We start from the raw sequence: 25880 nt of genomic DNA, 5'->3' as shown, positions 1-25880 counted from the left end.
ATTGCAACCCCAAGCCAATTTAAATGTGATTTGACTCTTTTTTTCCTTTAGAAAAGTCAGTTTTGCTGCAGCATGATCTATGCATGTGTCAGAAACCATGAACCAGACCGAGACAGAAGAACAGTAAAATCACACTTGTTTATTAATAAAAAAGTAAATAGAGCAAGCATAGTCAAAGCATAGCCAGAGTCCAGTAACCGAACTGGGTAATCACCTAAGCCAGAGTTCAATAACCAGAATGGGTAATCAGCCAGGCCAGAACTCAGGGATCCAAGTAGACAGCAAGCAGGATAAGGAGCCAGAAGGGATGTAACCAAGGCGAAGGCAAGAATGAAGTGAGCTGGAGATCTTTAAGTAGGCGGGACTGGCGAGCAGATCCACAACAGCTGGTTAACTGTGGAGAGAGATGAGAGCTGGCAATTAGCCGACAGCTGAGCGGCCAGCTCAAAGAAGGAAGGGCTGAGCCAGCCCCGACAGTACCCCCCTCCTGAACGACCCCTTCTCCTCAGAGAACCACCGGCCTTGAGGGTAAAATGTCTATGGAATTCACGAAGGAGGGCAGGAGCATGTACGTCTGAGGATGAGACCCAAGAGCGTTCCTACGGACCGTACCCCTTCCAATGCACCAGGCACTGTATGTGCCCATGGAACCTACGGGAGTCAACAATGGACTGTACCTCATACTCCTCATGGTTCTAAATCTGTATAGGGTGAGGATGTGGCACTGAGGTGGTAAAGCGGTTGCAGACCAACGGTTTCAATAAGGAGACATGAAACGCATTTGAGATGCACAAAACTAGGAGGAAGGTCCAACACGTAAGCCACTTGGTTAATCCTGCGAAGGATATGGAAAGGCCCAATAAACCGAGGTGCGAACTTCAGTAAGGGAACACGAAGTCGGAGGTTGCAAGATGACAGCCAGACCCCAACCTGGTAGGAAGGTGCAGGCAGGCGTCTGCATTCAGCATGGAGTCTGTACCTATCATTAGCATGATGCAAAGCCTCCTGGACTTGTGCCCAAATGGAAGGAAGACCACGGAGATGCTCCTCTTGCGCACGAATACTTTGAGGAACAAACGAGTCTGGCAACATGGAAGTTTGGAAACCATAATGCGCCATAAACGGAGACAATCGGGAAGCAGAATTCAAGGCACTGTTGTAAGCAAACTCTGCCCATGGTAATAGGTCTGACCAGTTGTGATGGTCAGAAATATAGCAACGTAGGAATTACTCCAAGGACTGATTGGCTCGTTCTGCGGGCCCCATTAGACTGCTGGTGATACGCAGAGGAGAAAGCAAGCTGAATTCCCAACTGTGCATAAAAGGCTCACAAGAACCGGGACAAACTGGCTACCCCTGTCCGAGACAATCACCTTGAGTAGCCCATGTAAGCGAAAGATCTCCCGAGCAAAAATGGAAGCTAGTTCCTTAGAAGTGGGCAACTTCTCAAGTGGAATACAATGACACATCTTTCAGAACCGGTCAACCACCATAACTTTGTTACCCTGGGAGTTGGGCACGTAGACTAGGCCACCAGAATTGTTGGGAAATGGCCCAAACTAGTCGATTATTACCAGGGTGGCCAGCTGCCTTGGAAGAATGGTAAGTTTGGAGCACGGCAGTACGGGGACACTCTGGGACAAAGCAGCGGTCACAAGGTTTCTCAGGAGGAGCATTGGAAGTGGAGGAAAATTGTCATGAAAAGGCGTCAGCCCTTACATCCTTAATACCCGGTAAGAATGAGTAATTGAAACTTGACAAGAGCCAAATCGCGCCCTTCTGTGAAAGAGGCATTCAGATTCTTAGGGTCAGTAAGAAAGAGAACCGGCACAGTGGTACCTTCGAGGAGATGTCTACATTCTGTCAGGGCTAAAATGATTGCCAACAGCTCTCTGTCAATCTCGTAATTGCACTCGGCTCGTGACAATTTCTTGGAAAAGTAGCCACAAGGATGCCTAGCACTCTCAGAGGTAGGACTTGAAACAGAAGGGCGCCAACACCAGTCTCAGAAGCATCAACCTCGAGGATAAAAGGATCAGGATGTGCCAACACAGGAGCAGAAAACAAAGGTAGCCTTGAGACTTTCAAAAGGCCTTAATGGGCTCCGGAGACCAACTCTGTGGGTTACCGTTCTTTCTGGTCATATTGGTCAGGGGCTTGACCAGAGACGATAAGTTACAAAAACTTCCGATAATAGTTGGAAAAACTCAGGAAACGCTGCAGAGGACGTAAGCCTAGTGTCGAGGCCACTGTAGGACTACCGGAAGTTTCTCTGGGTCCATCGAAAAACCAGCAGTGGAAAAGACTTTAACCTGTTCCCGATGGAACTCAGACTTCTCCAGTTTACAATAGAGATGGTTCCCTCTTAATTTCTGAACCACACGGCAGACATCTGGGTGGTGGCTCTCCAGGGACTTGAAAAATATGAGGATTTCATCGAGATAAACCACCACACATAACTGCAACAAATCTTGTAGGACATTGTTAATAAATTCCTGGAAAACTGCTGGGGCATTACAAAGGCTAAAAGGCATTATGAGGTACTAATAATGGCCTGTTCTGGTATTAAACGCAGTTTTCCACTCATTGCCCTCCTTAATCCTCGTGCAGTTTGGTCAAATAGCTCTGTAATTAATGGGAACGGGTAGGCATTCTTAATCGTGAAACGATTGAGACCCCTATAATCAATACAAGTTTCAGTTCATGCCTCTTCTTCACAAAGAAGAAACCAGCACCAGCAGGAGACAAGGATTTGCAGATGAAACCCAGAGAAAGTGTGTCTGCAACATACTCCTCCATGGCTTTATCCTCCGAGACCAACAAAGGGTAAATCCGGCCACGAGGGGGAGTGGCACAAGGGTGAAGGTCAATTGAGCAATCATACGGCCAGTGTGGAGGCAAACTACCAGTTTGACCTTTGTCAAAGACTTCGCTAAAATCACGGTACTCCTCTGGCAGGGAGGAGAGTAAAGGTACACAGGACTTTGGCTACCTTAGGGAAGCATGTTTCGCTGCATTGTGGTGACCAGGAGAGAACCTCAGCACGGAGCCAATCAAAAGAGGGGTTGTGCCTCTGTAACCAAGGATAACCAATAACCAGTGGAAACTTAGAAGAGGAAATCACTTGGAATTGAATTATCTCATGGAGGACAGCCCCTACGGCCATGGACAATGGAACCCTCTCTTGAGTCACATGGGCAGGGTGTAGAGGTCTCCCGTCAAGAGCTTCAATGGCAAGTGGAGTGTCACGCTGCTGCAGTGGAATCGAGTGCTTTGATAGAAAGGCAGCATCAATGAACAGGCCTGCAGCCCCAGAGTCAATTAGAGCCTGTATCAAGATAGACAACTTAGCCCAAGAAAGAGTGACCAAAACCAGGGGCTTATCCTTATGGATAACTGGAGACAACACAACACCACCTAAGGTTTGTCCATGACAGGACCTCAAGGTTCGGGCGTTCCCTGGACGGGTAGGACAAGACATCAAAAAGTGACCTGCCTGGCCACAATAAGGGCACAATCTCTCCCTCCTCATAAAGGCTCTCATCCACAGAGACAAGTGAAGCCCAAGTGCATGAGTTCATCTTCACTGACTGACTCGGTATCAGGAGGCATGGGAGGTGAGAGGCACGGGTGGAACTGCAAAGCTTTGAGGCAAACATACAAGAGGCTTCCGCAAGTGCTCCTTAAAAGAAAGTCTCTCTGAGTCTGGAGTCAATGAGGATGGCAAACGAGATCAAGCTCTCCAGCTCAGTGGGTATATCTCGGGCTGCTATCTCAACCTTGATGGAAACTGAGAGACCATAAGAAAGAGCAGCCACGAGGGCCTCTTTGTTCCAAGCAACCTCTGCTGCCAGAGTACGGAACTCAATGGGGTAGTCAACAGTTCTCATACTCTGATGGACATGAGGCACTTGGCAGCAGAAGCAGAGTGTGTGGGAAAGTCACATACCCTTTTAAAAGGAGGACACAAAGTCAGGGTAACTCAAGACAACAGGTTTTTGCATCTCCTATAGAGGGCCATGGCTCTCTCAGAAAGCAAAGATATAATGAACCTTACTTTGCTTCTGTCCGTGGGAAACGCCTGGGGCAGCATCTCAAAATATATCTCAACTTGATTGAGAAACTCTCTGCATTGAACTGGATCGCCCCCAAATCGCTGAGCAAGTGGGGCGGAACCGGAAATGCTATCTACTCAAGGCATGTGCCTGCACAGAGACTGGTGCAGCAGCAGGGACAGCCTGCAACTCAGGTTGTACCAGAGCAGACACAGTGGGGGGTTCCAAGTGAGCCAATCTGGAAAAATATTACCGACAAGTGCATTGACTGTATCTTCTGAATTCTTGGCCTTTGCCTACTGTCAGAAACCATGAACCAGACGGAGACAGAAGTACAGTAAAATCACACTTGTTTATTAATAAAAAGGTAAATAGAGTAAGAGTAGTCAAAGCATAGCCAGAGTCCAGTAACCAGATCGGGTAATCATCCAAGCCAGAGTCCAGTAACTAGACTGGGTAATCAGCCAGGCCAGAAGTCAGGTATTCAAGAAGAGGAACAGCAAGCAGGATAAGCAGCCAAAAGGGATGTCAGCAAAGCCAGTCTTTAAACAGGAACACAGGAGATGGTTTCTTGTGATGTGACCAAGGCGAAGGCAGGAAGGAAGTGAGCTGGAGATCTTTAAGTAGGCAGGACTGACGAGCAGATCCACAACAGCTGGTTAACTGTGGAGAGAGATGAGAGCTGGCAACAGCTGAGCAGCCAGCTCAGAGAAGGAAGGGCTGAGCCAGCCCTGACAGTATGCCACAGATGCACCAATTTACAGGCAGACTAAGACCCCCCCAAGCACCATCCTTAAAGGAATTTTTCATTTTGCACTTTAAGCATCATTAAAATCACTGCTCCTGAAAAAACAATTGTTTAAAAAAAAAAAACATTGGTTTGCATTGATACATGTCCCCCAGGGCAGCACCCAGAACCCTATATCCTTTTATGGCCAATTACTTACATATAAGCCTTCAAAATGGGCACTTTTGATTTTTTCCTGTTCGGCTCCCATAGAGTTCAATTAGGTTCGCCGTTCCGGTTAGAACTTTTCCCCTGTTTGGGAATTCTGCAAACTGAACGGGGGGGGGGGGGGGGATGTTCTGCCCATCTCTACTCCTAGCCCTCTTCTATTGAATTGTATTGTTGCTGTATTGTCTGCCTTTATATTGTAAAGTGCGCAAACTGTTTGTGCTATATACTATAAATCCAGTATAATTACCCTTTAGCGCTGCCCATATGCAAATTTGCATTCACAGCTTTCAGGGGTTATACCGGGGGGCCCAGTACTTTTTTTTTTTTTTTTTTTTTTTTTTTAGAGTGGGCGCTCAGCTCTTTAAGGATAACAACCAAACGGCTGTTATCCCAAAGGGATGGGAGGGGGCCTTACCCCCCTCTCCACCTTTCGCCGCTCTTCGCAGTCCTCCTGTCCCACCAGGAGATCCGAGCAACAATCCGGCACTTCCGCTGGCTAGAGAGACTGGAATGAAGCCACAAACGACTTTGATCGAGTCTCCTATGTGTAAACAAGGAAGCACGTCACAACGTCACTCCGTTTACTTGGCTGCCAATGGTGCTGTTGAAAAAAAAAAACACTGTATTCAGAATCACTGTTTTTGGCGATCTGAATACTTTAACCACTTACAGACCGGACCATTTTGCTGGTCAAAGACCAGACCACTTTTTGCGATTCGGCACTGCGTCGCTTTAACTGACAATTGCGCGGTCGTGCGACGTGGCTCCCAAACAAAATTGACGTCCTTTTTTTCCCACAAATAGAGCTTTCTTTTGGTGGCATTTGATCACCCCTGCGGTTTTTATTTTTTGCGCTATAAACAAAAATAGAGCGACAATTTTGAAAAAAAACACATTTTTTACTTTTTGTTATAATAAATATCCCCCAAAAATATATAAAAAAAACATTTTTTTCCCTCAGTTTAGACCGATACGTATTCTTCTACATATTTTTGGTAAAAAAAAAAATCGCAATAAGCGATTATTGATTGGTTTGCGCAAAAGTTATAGCGTTTACGAAATAGGGATAGTTTTAGAGCATTTTTATTAATAATTTTTTATTATTTTTTTTTTACTAGTAATAGCGGCGATCAGCGATTTTTATTGTGACTGCGACATTGTGGGGGACCCATCGGACATTTTTGACACATTTTTGGGACCATTGTCATTTATACAGTAATCACTGCTATATAAATGCAGTGATTCCTGTGTAAATGACACTGGCAGTGAAGGGGTTAACCAGTGGGTGGCAGTGTAGGGGTTAAGTGTTGCTAGGGGTGTGTTACTAACTGTGGGGGGGTTGGGCTTTCATTTAGTGAACACTGATCTCTGCTCCAATCACATGGAGCAGAGATCAGCGTCACTAGTTGCTAGGCAGAATGGAGAAATGCTGTTTACACGGCATTTCCTCCATTCAGCCATCCCGTGAGACGATCGCGGGGATGCCCGCGGCGATCGAGTCCGCGGGTCCCGTGACCGCCCCGGCGGGGCGGCATTGAAGATTGGACGTACCTGTACGCCAATATGCCTGCCTGTGTCATTCTGTCGACGTACATTGTGGTGCGCTGGTCGGGAACCAGTTAAAGCAGTGGTCATCAACCCTGTCCTCAGGGCCCACTAACAGGCCAGGTTTTATGTATTACCTTGGGGAGATACAGACTAGAATACTGCAATCACTGAACAGCAAATGATATCACCTGTGATGTATTTCAGTTATCTTGCAAACCTGGCCTGTTAGTGGGTCCTGAGGAGAGGGTTGATGACCACTGGGTTAAAGTGCAAAGGAGGGTCTAAAATACCCCCTATCCCTCCCTCACTAGGGCTGCAACTAACGATTATTTTCATAATTGATTAGTTGGCCTATTATTGTTTGGATTAATCGCATAATAGCCTTGAAAAAAGTGTGGTGTATAATTTAGTTAGTTATGTAAAGTTAAAAAAAAAAAAAGGCAATTTATTCTTAATTATCTCTTAATTATCTCTATGCAGTGGTAAATATAAATAACCAACTATATGGTTAGGGAGCAAAATCTCGAATCCACTCTGAGAATAACAGACAGAAGTGTTATAATGTATATACTATTAGAGGAGATATACTGTAGATACTATTCTATAATGCTACATACAGTATATCCTCTAAAAAGGTGAATCTGGTAAATATCATCAGACTCAGAGATCAACTTTTTTTTTATTTAAAATACAATGTCTTCCTTCAAAAAAAAAAAAAATTTAAGAATGTTCCTTTGATTTTCTAATTGTTAGTGGGGTCAAATCGACATTCATTTCAACCACAGTGAAGGGAAAATTTGGAAATAGAAAACTTGTTGGTCAAAGGAATTTTCAGACAGTGGTATGTGGTTTTCGTTCAGAAATTACATTCATTTTAAAAACAGAATGTTAAAAACAGATGAAAATTTCAAACATTCTTTCCTGACAGACTCCATGGCAGCAACGTGTGGGTTAAGTCCCGCCTCCACTACCCATAGGACACTACTCCCATAAATCTTTGCTCCCTGCCCCTGGCCGTGTTCTTTTTTTGTCCTCCTCCGAAGGACCCAGAGGTGGTCTTTCTACCTGAAGATTTTTCATCCCCACGATCGAGGTCGGCCGGTCTGCGACTCTGGGTCTGGAAAGTCGCATTACTCCGCTAAGCCCTAGCTATTAGCAGGGTATGGAGTGGGCAGTGGAAGAGGCGCTGTGAAGAAGCCCATGTCCTGGCCACTGGCAGGCAGGCTGCGCATTGGTCGGATAGCCAGCTATTAGCAGGTGACCTGTTTTGCCCCCTGGAAAGTCCGGTGTCATCTTACCTTATCTTCGGCCGAGTGATCGATCGTGGTGGGAGTGGTGAGAGGTTCTAAAAGTTCTTTATGGCAGCAGTTTTTGTATTTTATTATCTGTCTTCGTTTGTTTCTGTTTGTTTGTATGTGCAGGCATGGCGGCTGGTTCTTCCGCGTTCCAGCCGCCGTTCTACTTCCGGGTTTGCGTTTTCGGCCGTACTGCGCATGCGCGAACGCGGTTGAGATCGAGGCTTGGTTTCGCGCATGCGCAATAGCGGCAAATTGCCGCTGTTTCGCGCATGCGCACAGGCACGGCGGTGACGTCACAGGGGCGGGCTATTTAAATGTGGAATTAGTCTGCAAGCTTTGGGAATGCTTGCGAGCTGTTGCGGTGACTTCCCCCTGCCTCTGTGTTGCATCCACTGGTAAGTGGCATTCTGGGATAGGGAGGCTATCCCTTCCCTGTCCCTTGCACTGATCCCTTGTCATCTTTTCAGCGCGTATGGATATCGCTGAGGACATGGATTCCTTACCGCCTGTTTGTGGCCAGCCCTCTCATAAAAGGTATTTCTAATGATCTCCTGAAGGTCTGGTGGGGGAGGGGTATTTATCTGTTAGCTCTGTCCTGATGTCTTGTCTCTGTGGTTTCTTGTCTTGTTCCTTTTTCAGCCCTTCCAGGTCAGAACAGCATCGCAGCTCTCATAGAGGGAGCGACTCCTCCAAGTCGCATCACCGGCACTCCTCTTCCAAATCTAAACATTATGGTTCCTCCTCAAGATCAGGACACCGTAGTGAAGAAAGATCGCACTCCTCGAGGACTCAATCTAGTCACTCAGCTAGTGCCTGTTGGGGGTGCAGAGCTCTTGTACCGGCAGGAAAATCTTTATGCGACCCTTGCTACGCCAAGGCTTCCAATGAAAGGGGTGACGCGGATCAACAACTTAAAACCCTGGTGGAAAAAGTTGTTAAGGAGTCCCTCAGAAATATTGAGGGCCAGTCCTATGCTCCCCCGGCAGAGCCGCCACTTTCTCCAGGAAGGGAGACTCAGCTGCAGGATACTTGGGAATCCTCTGCGCATAGCCACCCCTCAGCTGCCATATCTGACAGTGACTCTGATGAAAGTGATCCCTGTGTGGGCTTTGATTTCGCTCTACTGCCTCCTCTGGTCAGAGCTGTTAGAGAGACACTGAACTGGGAGGATTCTGTGGCTGCTCCTTCCAAACAAAGAAAATTCTTTAAGCAATTAAAGAAGGAACGGATTAATTTTCCTTTTATCTCTGAGCTAGGTGAGATTATCACAGATGAATGGGGCAAGGTGGAGAAGAAAAATTCCATGCTATCAAAGGTTTCGAAACTCTATCCTTTCAATGAAGAAGAGGTGAAGCATTTGGAGTCAGCGCCATTGGTAGACGCAGCAGTCATGAGGCTGGTGAAACATGTCACTCTTCCCTTAGAGGATACCGTGTCTTTTAAGGACGTTCTGGACAGACGAATTGATGCTGATTTGAAGAGAGTGTATCTCACAGCAGGAATGGCCTGTAAGCCAGCGCTAGCTCTGGCCGCTATGTCCAAAGCAATGGAGATATGGACAGATAGTGTAGATGAGACACTTAGAAATATCTCTGAAGATACAGCTAAGAGCTCGCCTATCCAAGAGCTTAGGCTGGCCTCCGCCTTTCTTGGGGAGGCCTCTATCGACATTATACGCATGGTGGCTCGGGTGATGCTTTCTTCTGTTACGGCTAAACGGGCTCTTTGGCTCCGCCCCTGGCTGGCAGACCCAGCCTCAAAACAAGTATGGTGCCGCATCCCCTTTGAAGGGTCCTCCCTTTTCGGCAATAAGTTGGATGAGGCTATTACCCGAGCCACTGGTGGGAAGTCGGGGTTCAGGAACGAGCCAGGGAAGCTCGCAGTTACAGACCAGGCCGTGAATTTTCCAGGTCCTGGAAATCAAGACAATCCTCTTTTAAAAAATCTACAAAAAGTGATTTGAAGGGAGAGAGGGAACCAACTAAATCCTTTTGAGGTTGGGCCCGCTCAGACAGGGCAGGTGGGGGCTCGTCTTTTCCACTTTCGCCATGTCTGGGCGGCCTCGATCCAAGACTTCTGGACCATCAAGACCGTCTCCTCAGGTCATGTTTGGACCTTCAAGGAATCTCCCAGACTCAGATGGGTCCCCACCTCTCTCCCGGCTTCAGACGAAAAAAGGCTAATTCTTCTAGCCTACGTGGAATCTTTGTTGGCTCAAGGCGCCATTATCCATGTTCCAGTCATTCAGCGAGGCATGGGAATCTACTCTCCTTTGTTTATGGTCCGGAAAAAGAGCGGGGCCTGGAGGCTGGTCATAGATCTAACCCACTTGAACAGTTTTATCAAAAAAGAAAAATTCAAGATGGAGTCTTTATCCACAATTCAACAATCTGTCCAAGCAGGGGACTGGATGGTCTCCATAGACCTCAAGGACGCCTATTTTCATGTCCCAGTTGCAGAAAATTACCAACAGTATCTCCGCTTCTCCGTGGGCGAAAGCCATTTTCAATTTACTTGCCTTCCCTTCGGGCTATCAACTTCTCCTCGTGTATTTTCAAAAGTACTGTTGGCAGTGGTAGCTCTTCTGAGAACCAAAGGGATTCGTCTACATCACTACCTAGACGACCTTCTGTTGTTGGCTCAAGACAAGGATCAACTTCTGGTACACAGAAAGCAGGTCATCTCCACCCTACAGGAATTCGGGTGGATCTTGAACTTGGAGAAGAGCCAGCTGGTCCCATCTCAGCGGCTGGTGTTCTTAGGGGCCCTATTCAACACTGTCAGAGGCACCATCTCATTACCAGAAGAGAAGTTGTCAGTGGTCAGGGACAGAATCCGTCCAGCCCTCTCTGCCTCTCATCTCCAGGCTCTCCAGTGCCTGAAAATTATAGGCACTATGGTAGCGACAATCCCGATGGTGAGGTGGTCACAGTGGAGGATGAGGCCCTTTCAGAAGGGTTTCCTTCATCAATGGTCAGGCAGCAAAACCCAGCTGATTCGGATCACCTTATCCATGAGGAATTCCCTTCTGTGGTGGCTCCAACGGGAAAATCTCTGCAACTGCCATTCCATTCTCCCCATCTCATGGGTCACAATAACAACAGATGCCAGCAACAGGGGTTGGGGTGCCCACTGTCTGGCGGAAGTGGCTCAGGGCACCTGGATTCTCCCCTCCAGAGGGACGGTGTCAAACATCCTGGAGTTAAGGGCAGCCTTTCAAGCTCTGCTAGCCTTTCGGCATCTGATTTCAGGAGCCTCGGTCTCACTCAGGCTAGACAATACCACAGCAGTGGCGTACATAAGAAGGCAAGGGGGTACCCGAAGTCTATCCCTTCTCCAGGAGGTGGAACCGATCATGACCTGGGCTCAGAGGAACCTGAAGGATCTGACAGCATCTTATGTCCCAGGGATTCAGAACGTTCAGGCAGACTTTCTTTCCCGGATACTTCTGGACAACGAGTGGTCTCTCCACGAGGAAGTGTTCAACTGGATCCTGACAATGGGGCTCTCCCCAGAAGTCGACCTGTTTGCCTCCCCTTGCAACAAAAAACTGGAGAAGTATTATTCAAGGTACAGGGATCCTCAAGCCTACGGGGTGGATGCCTTGACAGAGAAATGGTGGTTCCACAAGGCCTATGCCTTTCCCCCAACTCCTATTATTCATCAGTTCCTGAGGAGACTCAGGTCAGAGACAGCAGAAGTGATAGCCATAATTCCCTATTGGCCCAACAGACCCTGGTTTCCGCTTCTGATGCTCCTCAGTGTCAGGGATCCAATTCCTTTACCATCCAGGCCAGACCTTCTGTCTCAAGGGTCGAGATTACATCCTTGCCCGGATCACCTGCGCCTAAAGGCTTGGTTTTTGAAAGGGGACGGTTGAAGGCTTTAGGCTGTCCTGAAGAAGTCATTCCCACTCTTCTTAGTGCTCGAAGAAGCAGTACTAACCGGGTATATGAGAGAATTTGGGCGAAGTTTGCAGATCACTTGTCTTCAAGGTCCAGTTCCTGTAATACCCTGACAGTCCGGGACGTCTTAAGCTTCTTGCAATCAGGATTGGATATCTCCCTTTCGGTTAGTTCTCTCCGGGTCCAGGTTTCAGCAATTCCAGCTTTTTCTGGAGTCGCATGGGCCAATCATCCCTTGGTCCAACAATTCTTCAAAGGAGCAGTCAGGCTTAGGCCACAAAGGAAGCCTAGATTCCCCAAATGGGACCTTCCATTGGTTCTAGATTTCTTCTCTCAACTTGACAGAACACTCTCAATCAGAGAATTAACCCTTAAAACATCTTTTCTGGTAGCCATAATTTCGGCGAAGAGAATCTCCGAAATTCAGTCTCTAGGTACAAAGGAACCTTTTCTCACCTTCTTTCCAGATAGGGTAGTACTAATTCCGATGTTGGGGACAAACCCCAAGGTGACCTCTGTTTTCCATGAAAACCAGGAAATCACTCTTCCTACCTTCAATTCTGCTGGAAGTCAAGATCCACATCCACTCGATTTGGGAGTTACTCTAAAACAATATCTGGATATTACAGCTTCTTTTCGTCAATCTGACTTCCTCTTTGTACTATTTAACGGGAAAAGTAGAGGCGCCAAGGCCTCCGTTAGATCCATCGCTGCTTGGGTGGTTCAGGCAATTCAATGGGCTTATAGAGAGAAGGGCTTGGCTCCTCCTGAGGCGGTTACAGCTCACTCTACCAGAAGTCTCTCAACCTCATGGGCAGCTTTGCGCCACGTTGCACCTGATGTAATCTGCAGAGCGGCCTCCTGGTCTTCTATTCATACTTTCATGTCTCACTATTGTATTGAGCCAGCTTCTTTATCCTCTGTTGATTTTGGTTTGAAAGTCCTGTCGGCCGACAGTGTTAAATAAATCTTTTGTTCAGCATTTTTGCCCACCCGGGTGTGTTTGGCGAGTTATTTCCCACACGTTGCTGCCATGGAGTCTGTCAGGAAAATGGAAAATTCCTATCAAAATACTTACCGTAATTTTCCTTTCCTGATGGACTCCATGGCAGCAGGAGTTCCCTCCCAAATGGCTGGAGTAGGCTAGTTACCGAACACGGCCAGGGGCAGGGAGCAAAGATTTATGGGAGTAGTGTCCTATGGGTAGTGGAGGCGGGACTTAACCCACACGTTGCTGCCATGGAGTCCATCAGGAAAGGAAAATTACGGTAAGTATTTTGATAGGAATTTTCCATTTTTATTCAGCAACTGTACAAAGGTTTTTCGTCTGAATATTCTCATCTGAAAATTGATCCGTGTGGCCAGCATAAGGCTCAGTACACACCTATGCAGTTTGCTTTTGATGTGTTTCTGCAGTGCTTTTTGATTTTTGCGCACATGATTTTGCTGCGATTCGCGTTTTTGCATTTTTTTTGCCAATTTGTTGTTGGGCAGATTAAAAAAACACAAATTGCTGCAAAAACGCATTACTTGCTTTTCTGCAGCTTCTCCATTGAAGTTTATTGAACCAAAAGAGCTGTTTTGCATTAAAAAAAAGTCCCTTACCCTTTCCAAATACGCAGCGGCTGAAAAAAGCATAGATGTGAACGTGTCCCATAGGAAACCATGTAAATGAACTGTAGTACGTTTCTGCAAAAAGCACCAAAAAACGCATAGGTGTGAACCAGGCCTAAGACGTCTAGTAACATAATGGGGTTGAAAAAACAAAAATTAGCCCTTTATAGTACAAAAAAAAAAAAGCAGATAATCACTACTGTAAGGAGTTCATTTTTTTTACTGTAGAACTGTGAAAGTAAATTTTACAGTGGCAATTTGCTCTTTTTGTACTATAAAGGGGTCATTTTCATTTTTTTTTAAACCCATTATGTTACTGGCCGATTAATTGATTATGAAAATAGTAATTGATTAATTTCCTAATCAATTAGTTGTCGATCGATTAGTTGTTTCAGCCCTACCTGTCACCAACTATTACTGTCACAAGGGATGTTTACATTCCTTGTGACAGCAATAAAAGTGATCAAATTTTTTTTTTTTTTAAGAGACAATTAAAAAAAATTAAAAATAAAAATAAATGAAATAGATTAGAAAAAAAAATACAGTTTTAAAGCGCCCCCATTCCCGTAAGCTTGTGCAAAAAAAAAAAAAAAAAAAAGCATGGGTAAGTCACACCCACATATATAAATGGTGTTCAAACCACACATGTGAGGTATCACTGTGATCGCCAGGTACCGTCGTTTGTCGCCATTCCAAAGCATGACAGGTTATGAAATTAAAAATTAAATGAAATACTTGTATAGCGTACAATGCGAACTGAATCACCTCTAGGCACTGTTGGATATACAGTGCCTTACGAAAGTATTCGGCCCCCTTGAGCTTTTCAACCTTTTGCCACATTTCAGGCTTCAAACATAAAGATATAACATTTTTAATTTTTGTGAAGAATCACCAACAAGTGGGACACAATTGTGAAGTGGAATGAAATCTATTGGATTTTTGAAACTTTTTTAACTAATAAAAAAATGAAAAGTGGGGTGTGCAAAATTATTTCGGCCCCCTTGCGTTAATACTTTGTAGAGCCACCTTTTGCTGTGATTACAGCTGCAAGTCGCTTGGGGTATGTCTCTATCAGTTTTGCACAGTTTTTCAGTCGAGAGACTGAAATTCTTGCCCATTTTTCCTTGCAAAACAACTCAAGCTCATTGAGGTTGGATGGAGAGCGTTTGTGAACAGCGGCTTTCAGCTCTTTCCACAGATTCTCAATTGGATTCAGGTCTGGACTTTGACTTGGCCATTCTAACACCTGGATACGTTTATTTGTGAACCATTCCTTTGTAGATTTTGCTGTATGTTTGGGATCATTGTCTTGTTGGAAGATAAATCTCCGTCCCAGTTTCAGGTCTTTTGCAGACTCCAACAGGTTTTCATCCAGAATGGTCCTGTATTTGGCTGCATCCATCTTCCCCTCAATTTTAGCCATCTTCCCTGTCCCTGCTGAAGAAAAGCAGGCCCAAACCATGACGCTGCCACCTCCATGTTTGACAGTGGGGATGGTGTGTTGAGGGTGATGAGCTGTGTTGCTTTTACGCCAAACATATCGTTTTGCATTGTGGGCAAAAAGTTCGATTTTGGTTTCATCTGACCAGAGCACCTTCTTCCACATGTTTGGTGCGTCTCCCAGGTGGCTTGTGGCAAACTTTAGACAAAACTTTTTATGGATATCTTTGAGAAATGGCTTTCTTCTTGCCACTCTTCCATAAAGGCCAGATTTGTGCAGTGTACGACTGATTGTTGTCCTATGGACAGACTCTCCCACCTCAGCTGTAGTTCTCTGCAGTTCATCCAGAGTGATCATGGGCCTCTTGGCTGCATCTCTGATCAGTCTACTCCTTGTCTGAGCTGAAAGTTTAGAGGGACGGCCAGGTCTTGGTAGATTTGCAGTGGTCTGATACTCCTTCCATTTCAAAATGATCGCTTGCACAGTGCTCCTTAGGATGTTTAAAGCTTGGGAAATCTTTTTGTGTCCAAATCCGGCTTTAAACTTCTCCACAACAGTATTACGGACCTGCCTGGTGTGTTCCTTGGTCTTCATGATGCTCTCTGCGCTTTCAACAGAACCCTGAGACTATCACAGAGCAGGTGCATTTATACAGAGACTTGATTACACACAGGTGGATTCTATTTATCACCATCAGTCATTTAGGACAACATTGGATCATTCAGAGATCCTCGCTGAACTTCTGGAGTGAGTTTGCTGCACTGAAAGTAAAAAGGGGCCGAATAATTTTGCACGCACCACTTTTCAGTTTTTTTATTTGCTAAAAAAGTTTAAAAAATCCAATAGATTTCGTTCCACTTCACAATTGTGTCCCACTTGTTGGTGATTCTTCACAAAAAATTAAAATTTTATATCTTTATGTTTGAAGCCTGAAATGTGGCAAAAGGTTGAAAAGTTCAAGGGGGCCGAATACTTTCGCAAGGCACTGTAGATGTTAGATATCTATTTACTTAGTGTAACATCTTTCACTTTACAAAAAAAATTGGGCTAACTTTACTGTTTAGTTTTTTTTTTAATTCATGAAAGTGCCTTTTTTTCCCAAAAATTGCATTTGAAAGACCATTGCGCAAATACCGTGTGACATAAAATATTGCAATAAAATCGCCATTTTATTCCCTAGGGTTTCTGCTAAAAAAATATATATTTGGGGGTTTTAAGTAATTTTCTAGCAAAAAATCTGGATTTTAACTTGCAAGCAACCAATGTCAGAAATAGGGAAGAAGAAGAAAGAAGAAGCCCAAACTACACAAGAATGTTTTTAAAAAATAAAATAGACTGCTTCCACAGACCTCCCCTACTGCAATATATCCCAGTTTCCACTAACCCACTTGCATGTCCAGTAAGAGCCCAGAAGCAACAAACACTTTATCACGCCTAGTAAGAGCCCAGAAGCAACAAGCACTTTATCACTTCTGGTTTCGGCTGTCACTTTCACGCTGTGGAAGAAGCTAATGGAGAGTGATCTATGCTACATTAGCTTCACTGAAGTGCAGGGGAAGGTTAAGGGTTAATGTTCTGGATAAGTCAGATGATGTAATAATATAACAACATTTCCTATATTGGTCATATTACCAATTAGTGTATGTGTGCATAACTATGAAAGTTTCGATTAACTACAGTGACAAGTAGTATTCAACCCCCTGCAGATTTAGCAGGTTTGATAAGATGCAAATAAGTTAGAGCCTTCAAACTTTAAACAAGAGCAGGATTTAACAGATGCATAAATCTTACAAACCAAAAAGTTATGTTGCTCAGTTAAATTTTAATAAATTTTAAACATAAAAGTGTGGGTCAATTATTATTCAACCCCTAGGTTTAATATTTTGTGGAATAACCCTTGTTTGCAATTACAGCTAATAATCGTCTTTTATAAGACCTGATCAGGCCGGCACAGGTCTCTGGAGTTATCTTGGCCCACTCCTCCATGCAGATCTTCTCCAAGTTATCTAGGTTCTTTGGGTGTCTCATGTGGACTTTAATCTTGAGCTCCTTCCACAAGTTTTCAATTGGGTTAAGGTCAGGAGACTGACTAGGCCACTGTAACACCTTGATTTTTTCCCTCTTGAACCAGGCCTTGGTTTTCTTGGCTGTGTGCTTTGGGTCGTTGTCTTGTTGGAAGATGAAATGACGACCCATCTTAAGGTCCTTGATGGAGGAGCAGAGGTTCTTGGCCAAAATCTCCAGGTAGGCCGTGCTATCCATTTTCCCATGGATGCGGACCAGATGGCCAGGCCCCTTGGCTGAGAAGCAGCCCCACAGCATGATGCTGCCACCACCATGCTTGACTGTAGGGATGGTATTCTTTGGGTCGTATGCAGTGCCATCCAGTCTCCAAACGTCACGTGTGTGGTTGGCACCAAAGATCTCGATCTTGGTCTCATCAGACCAGAGAACCTTGAACCAGTCTGTCTCAGAGTCCTCCAAGTGATCATGAGCAAACTGTAGACGAGCCTTGACATGACGCTTTGAAAGTAAAGGTACCTTACGGGCTCGTCTGGAACGGAGACCATTGCAGTGGAGTACGTTACTTATGGTATTGACTGAAACCAATGTCCCCACTGCCATGAGATCTTCCCGGAGCTCCTTCCTTGTTGTCCTTGGGTTAGCCTTGACTCTTCGGACAAGCCTGGCCTCGGCACGGGAGGAAACTTTCAAAGGCTGTCCAGCCCGTGGAAGGCTAACAGTAGTTCCATAAGCCTTCCACTTCCGGATGATGCTCCCAACAGTGGAGACAGGTAGGCCCAACTCCTTGGAAAGGGTTTTGTACCCCTTGCCAGCCTTGTGACCCTCCACGATCTTGTCTCTGATGGCCTTGGAATGCTCCTTTGTCTTTCCCATGTTGATCATGTATGAGTGCGGTTCACAAGTTTGGGGAGGGTCTTAAATAGTCAGAAAAGGCTGGAAAAACAGATAATTAATCCAAACATGTGAAGCTCATTGTTCTTTGTGCCTGAACTACTTCTTAATACTTTAGGGGAACCAAACAGAATTCTGTTGAATTGAGGGGTTGAATAATAATTGACCCTCTGAATAAACTTTTCACTATTTAAAAAAAAATTTAACAAAGAAATAACATTCTTTTTTGCTGCAGTGCATTTCACACTTCCAGGCCGATCTACAGTCCAAATGTCACAATGCCAAGTTAATTCCGAATGTGTAAACCTGCTAAATCTGCAGGGGGTTGAATACTACTTGTAGGCACTGTATATACAGTAGATCCCCAATACACTATTTTGAAAAGAATTGCAAATCTACTTTAAAAACGCTGAACATTTCTGACAGTGGGTGTATCGTAGTAGTCTACTCCTCCTGTGGGTACAGCACCTCCACTTTTATCTTGATGCAAGGAGGAGGCATGATGATGGCTCAGACTCTGACAAAAGGCTTCATTACTCAATAAGTTGTACTGAAATGTTAAAAAAAAAAAAAAAAAATTGAGCCATCTGTGTGATTTCTTTGTATTATATGTCACACTATCTTGTCTTGTGTGGAGTGCATTAAATGCAGGCTTTATATACCGTATATACTCGAGTATAAGCCGAGATTTTCAGCCTCTTTTTTGAGGCTGAAAGTGCCCCCCTCGGCTTATACTCGAGTCATCGCTGTCTGCCCGCTCGATCAGCGTGTCGAGCAGACAGACAGCGGCCATTCTATGATTCAAAAGCCGCGCCTCCGGCTCCGCCTTCGCCTGTGATAGGCGGAACACTGAATTTCCCAGCAGCCTGTGTTCCGCCTATCACGGGCATCGTCTCATCCTCGTACTACGGACGAGGATGATACGACGTCCGTGATAGGCGGAACACAGGCTGCTGGGAAATTCAGTGTTCCGCCTATCACAGGCGAAGGAGGAGGCGCGGCTTTTGAATTTTACAATGGCCGCCGACGAAGAGGGCACGGGACGGAGGCAAGGCAAGGCACGGCACGGGACGGGACGGGACGAAGGCAAGGCACGACACGGGACGGAGGCTCGGGACAAAGGCTCGGGACACAGGTAGGCTGGACACACACACACACACACACACACACACACCTGTACTGCCCACTAAACATGATGGGATTTTTGTCGTGGCTATGACGCAAAGTGGCTGCTGGATGGTCTTCTCTGTGTGGGTGGCCAGCGGGAATAAATCTGCGACTCAACTATTCCCTTTTCCCTGCCAAAGTGAATGGGTCCTCAGCCCTGGTTCACACTATATTGCCATGCAGCTAACACTGCAAACCCTATTCATTTCCGCACTGCGTTTTGCGATCTGCTGCGGGTGTAGGTGCAGGTAGGCTGGACACACACACACACACGGATGGATGGATGGATGGAGACACACACACACACAGGGATGGATGGATACACACACACACAGGGATGGATGGATGGAGACACACACACACAGGGATGGATGGATGGATGGATGGAGACACACACACACAGGGATGGATGGATGGATGGATGGAGACACACACACACAGGGATGGATGGATGGATGGACACACACACACACAGGGATGGATGGACGGACACACAGGGATGGACGGACACACAGGGATGGACGGACACACACACAGGGATGGACAGGCATGTCTCACCCTCGGCTTATACACGAGTCAATAAGTTTGCCAGTTTTTTTGGGGGTAAATTGGGGGCCTCGGCTTATATTCGGGTCGGCCTATACTCGAGTATATACGGTACCTGCATTTTGTGCGCTTGATTCACATTCTTTCACAGCATACATTTTTTGTAATTCATCACGCTGGTTTTCTTCTTTGTGTGTAAATTATGAGCATACATATGTGAACAATAAACTTCTATCTATGCAGAAGCATTTCTAATATACATACACTGTGCTTGAAATGCATTTATATATTTTTCTAGGTCTTAGATCATCTAATAAATCCCCATCAAAAAAAGAAGATAATTTCTATGAAACTGCTGTAAAATACCAAGAAATCGGGAATACAGCAAAATACATTGTCACATTCCTGATGCTTATTTTGTGTGCCAATATAGGCCACAACGCATGTATCATTAAAATGATACATGTGGATTTTCTGAATTCAGAACATTCAGTTTTGAAATTGTATTCTTTCTCTTACACGGCTTTTAGAAAGCATTGGGAAGCACTGTGACCTGCTTAAATGGCTTAGTGATTGGAACCTGATTCTAAAATTATATCATTGTTCAAGTCACAATACAGAGTTGGGGATGACATGTACGTCAGCTGTTTGCTTAACTGAGATACACCCAGTACTGTAAACATGTTCCACTCCATTAAGTGCTTTCAAGCATTTCTTGATGTGAATCTGATTTATTTTTCAGTATATCATGGAACTATTGCTAAGGGAATGAGCTATCTAGGGTCTTGGTTCTGCTAACACAACAGCCAAAAGCAAACCAATGCATTGCTACTCAAACGTAGAATGCTTCTGCTCATGTCCTTCTATAAGTGTGGGCCAAACATATGGGCCTATAGAGTAAAGTAAAGCAAATTGTTAAGGCTGAATAGAGATAGGCTCATATTTTCCTAAAACAATATTAGCAGGAAGAGGTCACCCTCATAGATGTAAATGAAAAGCTGGGGGCTTCAATATGTCACAGACGCAGACAGCAGTTACAGCAATATACAATTGGTACTTTGACAGGTTGGGATTTTCTTGAAGAGACATTTTCCTACAAATGGTAAAATCTTCCTTTGCAATAATGACCACCTCCAACTACTTGAGGCACACTCTTCTACCTCATGTCATGCCATATATGACCAACTGATAGGACACAGCCACTTAGTGACCAGTCCTAAAATTCACTTTACTGTAGCTACATTATGGAAAAATATGAATTTAAGTGTCTTCTGCACTTTACAAATAGTTCTCGAAAATTCACTTACATCATTAGTCTTAGATTCAGTCATATGATGTACTAAAAAGTGCTGGTGCAATTTGCTAGGAAGGGCTCCCAATTACAAATCCATAATAAAAAACAACCCAGTGCAAAACAATGATAAAATCTGTAAAGGTGATCAAGAATTGTTATAATAGACCTTGGTGAAGGTATATGTTGTCCATGACAACTATGAGGCAGATAAAAGTTCAGGTGCCAGCCATCCCCAGAGCGTATCCTGAAAACTCTGAAAAAAATGGGAGGAGGAGGAATGGAGGGAGCTACACCCAAGTGTAGTTTTAAAACATGGTTTAATGCACAAAGGTAATGCACTCACAAGATAGAAGATATCATAAGCATATCTGTGATAAAAATGTCCTCCGAGGGGTGCTGCTATCTGGTATTTCTTCAGCGTCCAGATGGTGTAAGGAGGCTGGGTTGGAATGCTGAAACCAAAAAGGAAGTGCAGGGGATCCAAACTGTGTCTAAAGAGGCCCGCCTACCGGGTGACGCAATTTCCTTCGGTGGGGTCCACGCCAGGCAGCCTGGATCTCCTGCACTTCCTGTTTGGATTCAGCGTTTAAAACTCAGCCATCTGGACGCTGGAGAAATACCAGATAGCAGGCACCGCTCGAGGATGACAATTTTATTATAGATATGCTCATGATATCTTCTATCTTGTAAGTGCATTACCTTTGTGCATTAAACCATGTTTTAATACTACACTTAGGTGCACCTCCCTCCTTTCCTCCTCCTTCCAATTACAAAGCCATCACTGCTTTAATAATATTTGTGATTATTAAAGGAGGTTCACAGTAATCAATTCCTTTCCTAGTCTTGAAAGCCACTGAATCTCAAGCTTAGTGCTATATGGGAAATTGCAGTAGCTTTACTAAAACCTATAGCCTATGGATGCTAAATAGATGGAATAAATGGCCTTCTATGGCATATGCTACACAAGCAATACATATTAGCACTGTGCTATCATGTGAGGTTAATTACCACTACATCCTACATGTGTAATTTACATGATGGGAAACCATTTGTTCATTTGGTTTAGCAATGGCTTGCTACTTTTGGGGCTTTCTCATACAGCTATCATTAGCATTTTACAGCTTTGGTAAAGCTCAAAAATGCTTCTGCCAGTAATTATAATGTGAACACAAAAGAATGCTTGCAGCATCGCTTTGCCTCAATGAAAATATCCAGAGCAAGGTTTATTGGGCTCCTTGCTGTGTTGGTGCTGATAATACAGGCAATGAAAACATAGGGGTTTATTTAATAAAGGCAAATCCACTTTGCACTACAAGTGCACCAAAAGTGCACTTGCTGTAGGCCTGAGGAGGACATGCAAGGAATATAAAAAACAGCATTTTTGCGTGTACATGATTGGATGACAAAATAAGCAGAGCTTCCCCTCATTTCAGATCTTCCGCTCAAATCTAAAGTGACTGCACTTCCAAATTAACTTGCAGTGCAAAGTGGATTTGCCATTAGTACAGTAAATCAACCCCATAGTGTTCTTACTGATTTGACTGCAAATGGTATTAGTGTTTTTATTTTTGGTATTGAAGTACTATAGCTCTATTGTAATTTTAGCCTACACATTGGGTGAGTTTTTGGTGATCTTACATGAACCTGGCAAAAAAGGTTAACACACAGACTGACCAGGACTAACTTAATAGAAATGTAAAAAAGAAAAGTAAATTTGCTAACCACAGCAATGGTTTGCTGAGGTTAACAGCCGACTAATTTTCCTTTGTTCCATCATTTTATATTTGATCTTTTTCCCAAAAAATAACTAGCTCGGTTTTCATGGGAAACTCAATCTGCAGTAAAGAACTTTTATGAATAATTTCAGTTTACAGAAAATTCGAGAAGTCAAATAATCAATAATTATTCCATCTCTTTCTGAATGCTTTGCTGTTCATATACTCATGACAGATTACATCAATCACACAGAATTATTTTTACTGTAAAGAAGTACGATGTCCGTTACAATATTTTATTTTGTATGTTTATTAAAACACTAAAATTGTGTTGGTAACATAAGCTCAATTTAAAAATAAAAGCTACAGAAAAAAAAAAAAAAGTACAAAAATATTTAACGTAAAGAATGCTTCAGAAAAAACCCAAACAAACAAAAAACAGAATATACAATAAATACTGGATGCTGAAATTATGTTGGGAAGGGGTTATTAGTATCAGTAAACCAGGTGAGAATAAAATTCCTATTGGGTCAATTTATCAAACTTTTCCCCCCAAGATTCATACATTTTTTTATTCATTAAACGTGTGAATCTTGGGTGAAAGTTGTTTGGACCTTGGGTGAAAACATTGAAAAATAGACCCCCTGTCTGATTTTATTAATATAATATTATAGTGAATCAAATGTTAGAGCTCATGTTTTTAGGTATCATGTTTAAAGAAAATGGGTGCAAGGGCAGTGTGTGAGCTGCTGTTACTTTCTAGCAGTCACCCCTTCCAATGCAAGTTACAAAATGAAGGGAAGATTCCAATTTGTCATGGGCAACACCAACACTTATTTGCGAGTATATATTCTGGGCATACAGTACTGAAATATAAAATATTTGCACCATATGTATCATTAAATATGCAGTTATTCAAGCCATTTTGATATTATTAAGTCATATGTAAAATTAAAAGGATATTATAACAGTTGATAAAATGTTTTATCCAATGTTACTGCTCCTGTTATAATGGCTTGTAATTTTAAGAATTCACAAGCTTACCATACATTGTTAATATCGCCTCACAAAATGTAACATGCTGGTGTTTTTTTTAATTTAAAAAAAATTAATTAATTAGAAGCTAGTAGGGTTTTCGGTTTTAGAATGACATATTAGCACTTCTTTATTACTGTCTGAAATAGGAACTGTCTATACTACTCAGTACTATCCAGCCGTTGCCAGGGGCAACGCTAAATGTTTTAGGCAACTTGATAAAAATGAGAGGCATTAACATGTGTCATGCAACCAAATTCCGAGCGGGAACGGGTAAGGAACAATTAAAAGGCACTGCTACCGTTGTGTATAAAGCTTTAAATGACAGCATTGGGGGCAAAAACTGTAAGACATTAATAACTGCTTTAAGATGTCAAGAGCCATCAATATTGTCCTAAGCTTAGCAGCTTATTACATCGGGAACCTGTGTGATTTTATCCCAGCCAGTCCAACTATTGATTAAGGGGCAGGAGCCAATTGTCATTACTGGATTCGCATGAAATCCCCCTGCATATTACCATTACATTTCTGGATCAATAGATATATAGGTGCTTAAAAATGCACATCCAATCTGTCTCGGCACTTAGAATTGACAGGAGAAAAAAAAAAAAAAAGCAATATATATGCAGGTTACCAGTGTAGGAAATGGTCTCCAGAAAAGAGCAGTGAACAGCAAAACCATCCTGTGGCCATCGAATCCGAATCGGTTAAAGCTCTATAATAGCAGGAGCAGTACATAAACATGTTCATCAGGAAACAATCAAGTGCAGCAGTTGTGTAAATGGGAAACTTAATAAAAAATAAGAGGTATATTTATCGGTCTGATTGCAGCTGGCAGACAAGAGGCGGTGTGGGTGACCACTATGCCCCCTGGCAGTGGAGTGCTGCCTCCAACAAAGGATAACAGCTTAAGGCACAAGCAGTGTAGTGATCATGCAGGTCGAATTCTAACAGCACTGCCATGGGAGCTCTGCTTTTCTACGCCATTTATTCCCTTACCTTGCATCTATTGCTGGAACGTCTGCAGGATCAGGAGCCACTTCTTTTCAAACCAGGCAGTGCCTCTGTCTCTCCATCAGATTTGCATGCTCCATTCGGGAAATCACTAGGAGATGCTTTAACCCTGCGATGCATATCTATCTGGACTGAGCACTTTAGATCGCTGTGATAAAAAAATCCAGATATTGCATACAGATGCTCTCGCTGTCTGCTGAAAAATCAGTGTGCATTATTTATACAAAATTATGAAATGTGTCAGATGCACTGAATAAATGATAAAATGTTGCTTGTTGGTCCTTCTAGAGATGAAATGCTTGCTCAAAGTGTGTTCATTTGCTTGCTGTAGTAGGAATCACACTAAGGTACCACATTTAAAACCCCCTAGAAGACAGTTTAGGAGGTTAGATGTAAACCAGGCTGTAATTGGTTAGCTTTAAGCAAGCTTGGATTGGTCAAGTAGAAGGCTTTCTTATAGGCTGGCCCTAATGTGATTGTTCTGATGGTCTTTACATGTCAAGGGGCTGTGTGCAGCCTGGGGTTGGAGCCTATCCCTTCTCTGGTTCACAGGGAGCAAAAGGGATGGCAGCCTAGTGAAGCAGCAGACATCAGTATAGTCGATAAATAATGGCAACGGCTTCCTAATATCACTAATTAAGCTAAGCAGTGCTTTGTTTCTTCACAGTTCATTTTAGATTGGAAATATACACAGATGTGTAATTACAAAATTACAACCCCAGCAATGTATAATGTTGCAGGAGTCTTTTGACAGGGTAGCAAAGGGAAAACAAAAGCAACTAATTTGCACAATTGCATTAGAATTTAATTAGAGACAAACATGCCAACCTTCATTTTAAGGAACTGTCCAAGGTAAAATAAATACTGTATGGTGGTAAAAGTCATTCTGAGTAAATAGAATAGATCAGTTTATTACTTCTTAAAGAGGACCTAAAGTATTTTATGTTTTTTAGACACATTAAGGAAAAAAAAAAAAAAGCTTAACCCTTTAGCTGCCAGATCCATATGATATACTGACCTGACAGTGGGTGTTCTACAAATATGCCCAGCCACTGAGATTGTGTGTAATTCTGGCGAAAAACAGTTGCTGCTGAACCGACCGAGATTGAAACCATTATTAGGCAGGCTGAATGTACTATGCTAATCTTGCTCATCCGTGTCTTTGTGGACCTTGCTTTGTGCACTGGTGTGCAGTCATGTTGGAAAAGGAAGGGGCCATCCTCAAACAAAGTTGGGAGCATGAAATTGTCCAAAATGTCTTGGTATACATATACATCACTGAAACTAAGGGGGCAAGCCCAACCACTGAGAGACAACCCCACATCATAATCCCCCCTCCACCAAATGATTTGGACCAGTCTACAAAGTAAGGTC

General features: G+C 43.7%; 1 protein-coding gene across 1 annotated transcript in view; it reads right to left on the bottom strand.

Moving 5' to 3' along the window:
• The window catches only part of MAN1C1 (mannosidase alpha class 1C member 1), a 160655-nt gene extending 135764 nt beyond the window's left edge, over nucleotides 1-24891 (bottom strand). The window contains exon 1 of the mRNA XM_077481894.1: nucleotides 24492-24891. The gene's annotated coding sequence lies outside the window, so the exon portion shown is untranslated. The remainder of the gene's footprint in view (nucleotides 1-24491) is intronic.
• Between the last annotated feature and the right edge of the window lie 989 nt (nucleotides 24892-25880).

The sequence above is a fragment of the Lithobates pipiens genome, unplaced genomic scaffold, assembly GCF_037356315.1.
Source record: "Lithobates pipiens isolate NorthernLeopardFrog02 unplaced genomic scaffold, aLitPip1_a1.2 Scaffold_16, whole genome shotgun sequence".
Taxonomy (NCBI): Eukaryota; Metazoa; Chordata; class Amphibia; order Anura; family Ranidae; genus Lithobates; species Lithobates pipiens.
The sequence above is the reverse complement of the archived record's forward strand: the minus strand, read 5'-3'. Positions and strand labels throughout refer to the sequence as shown.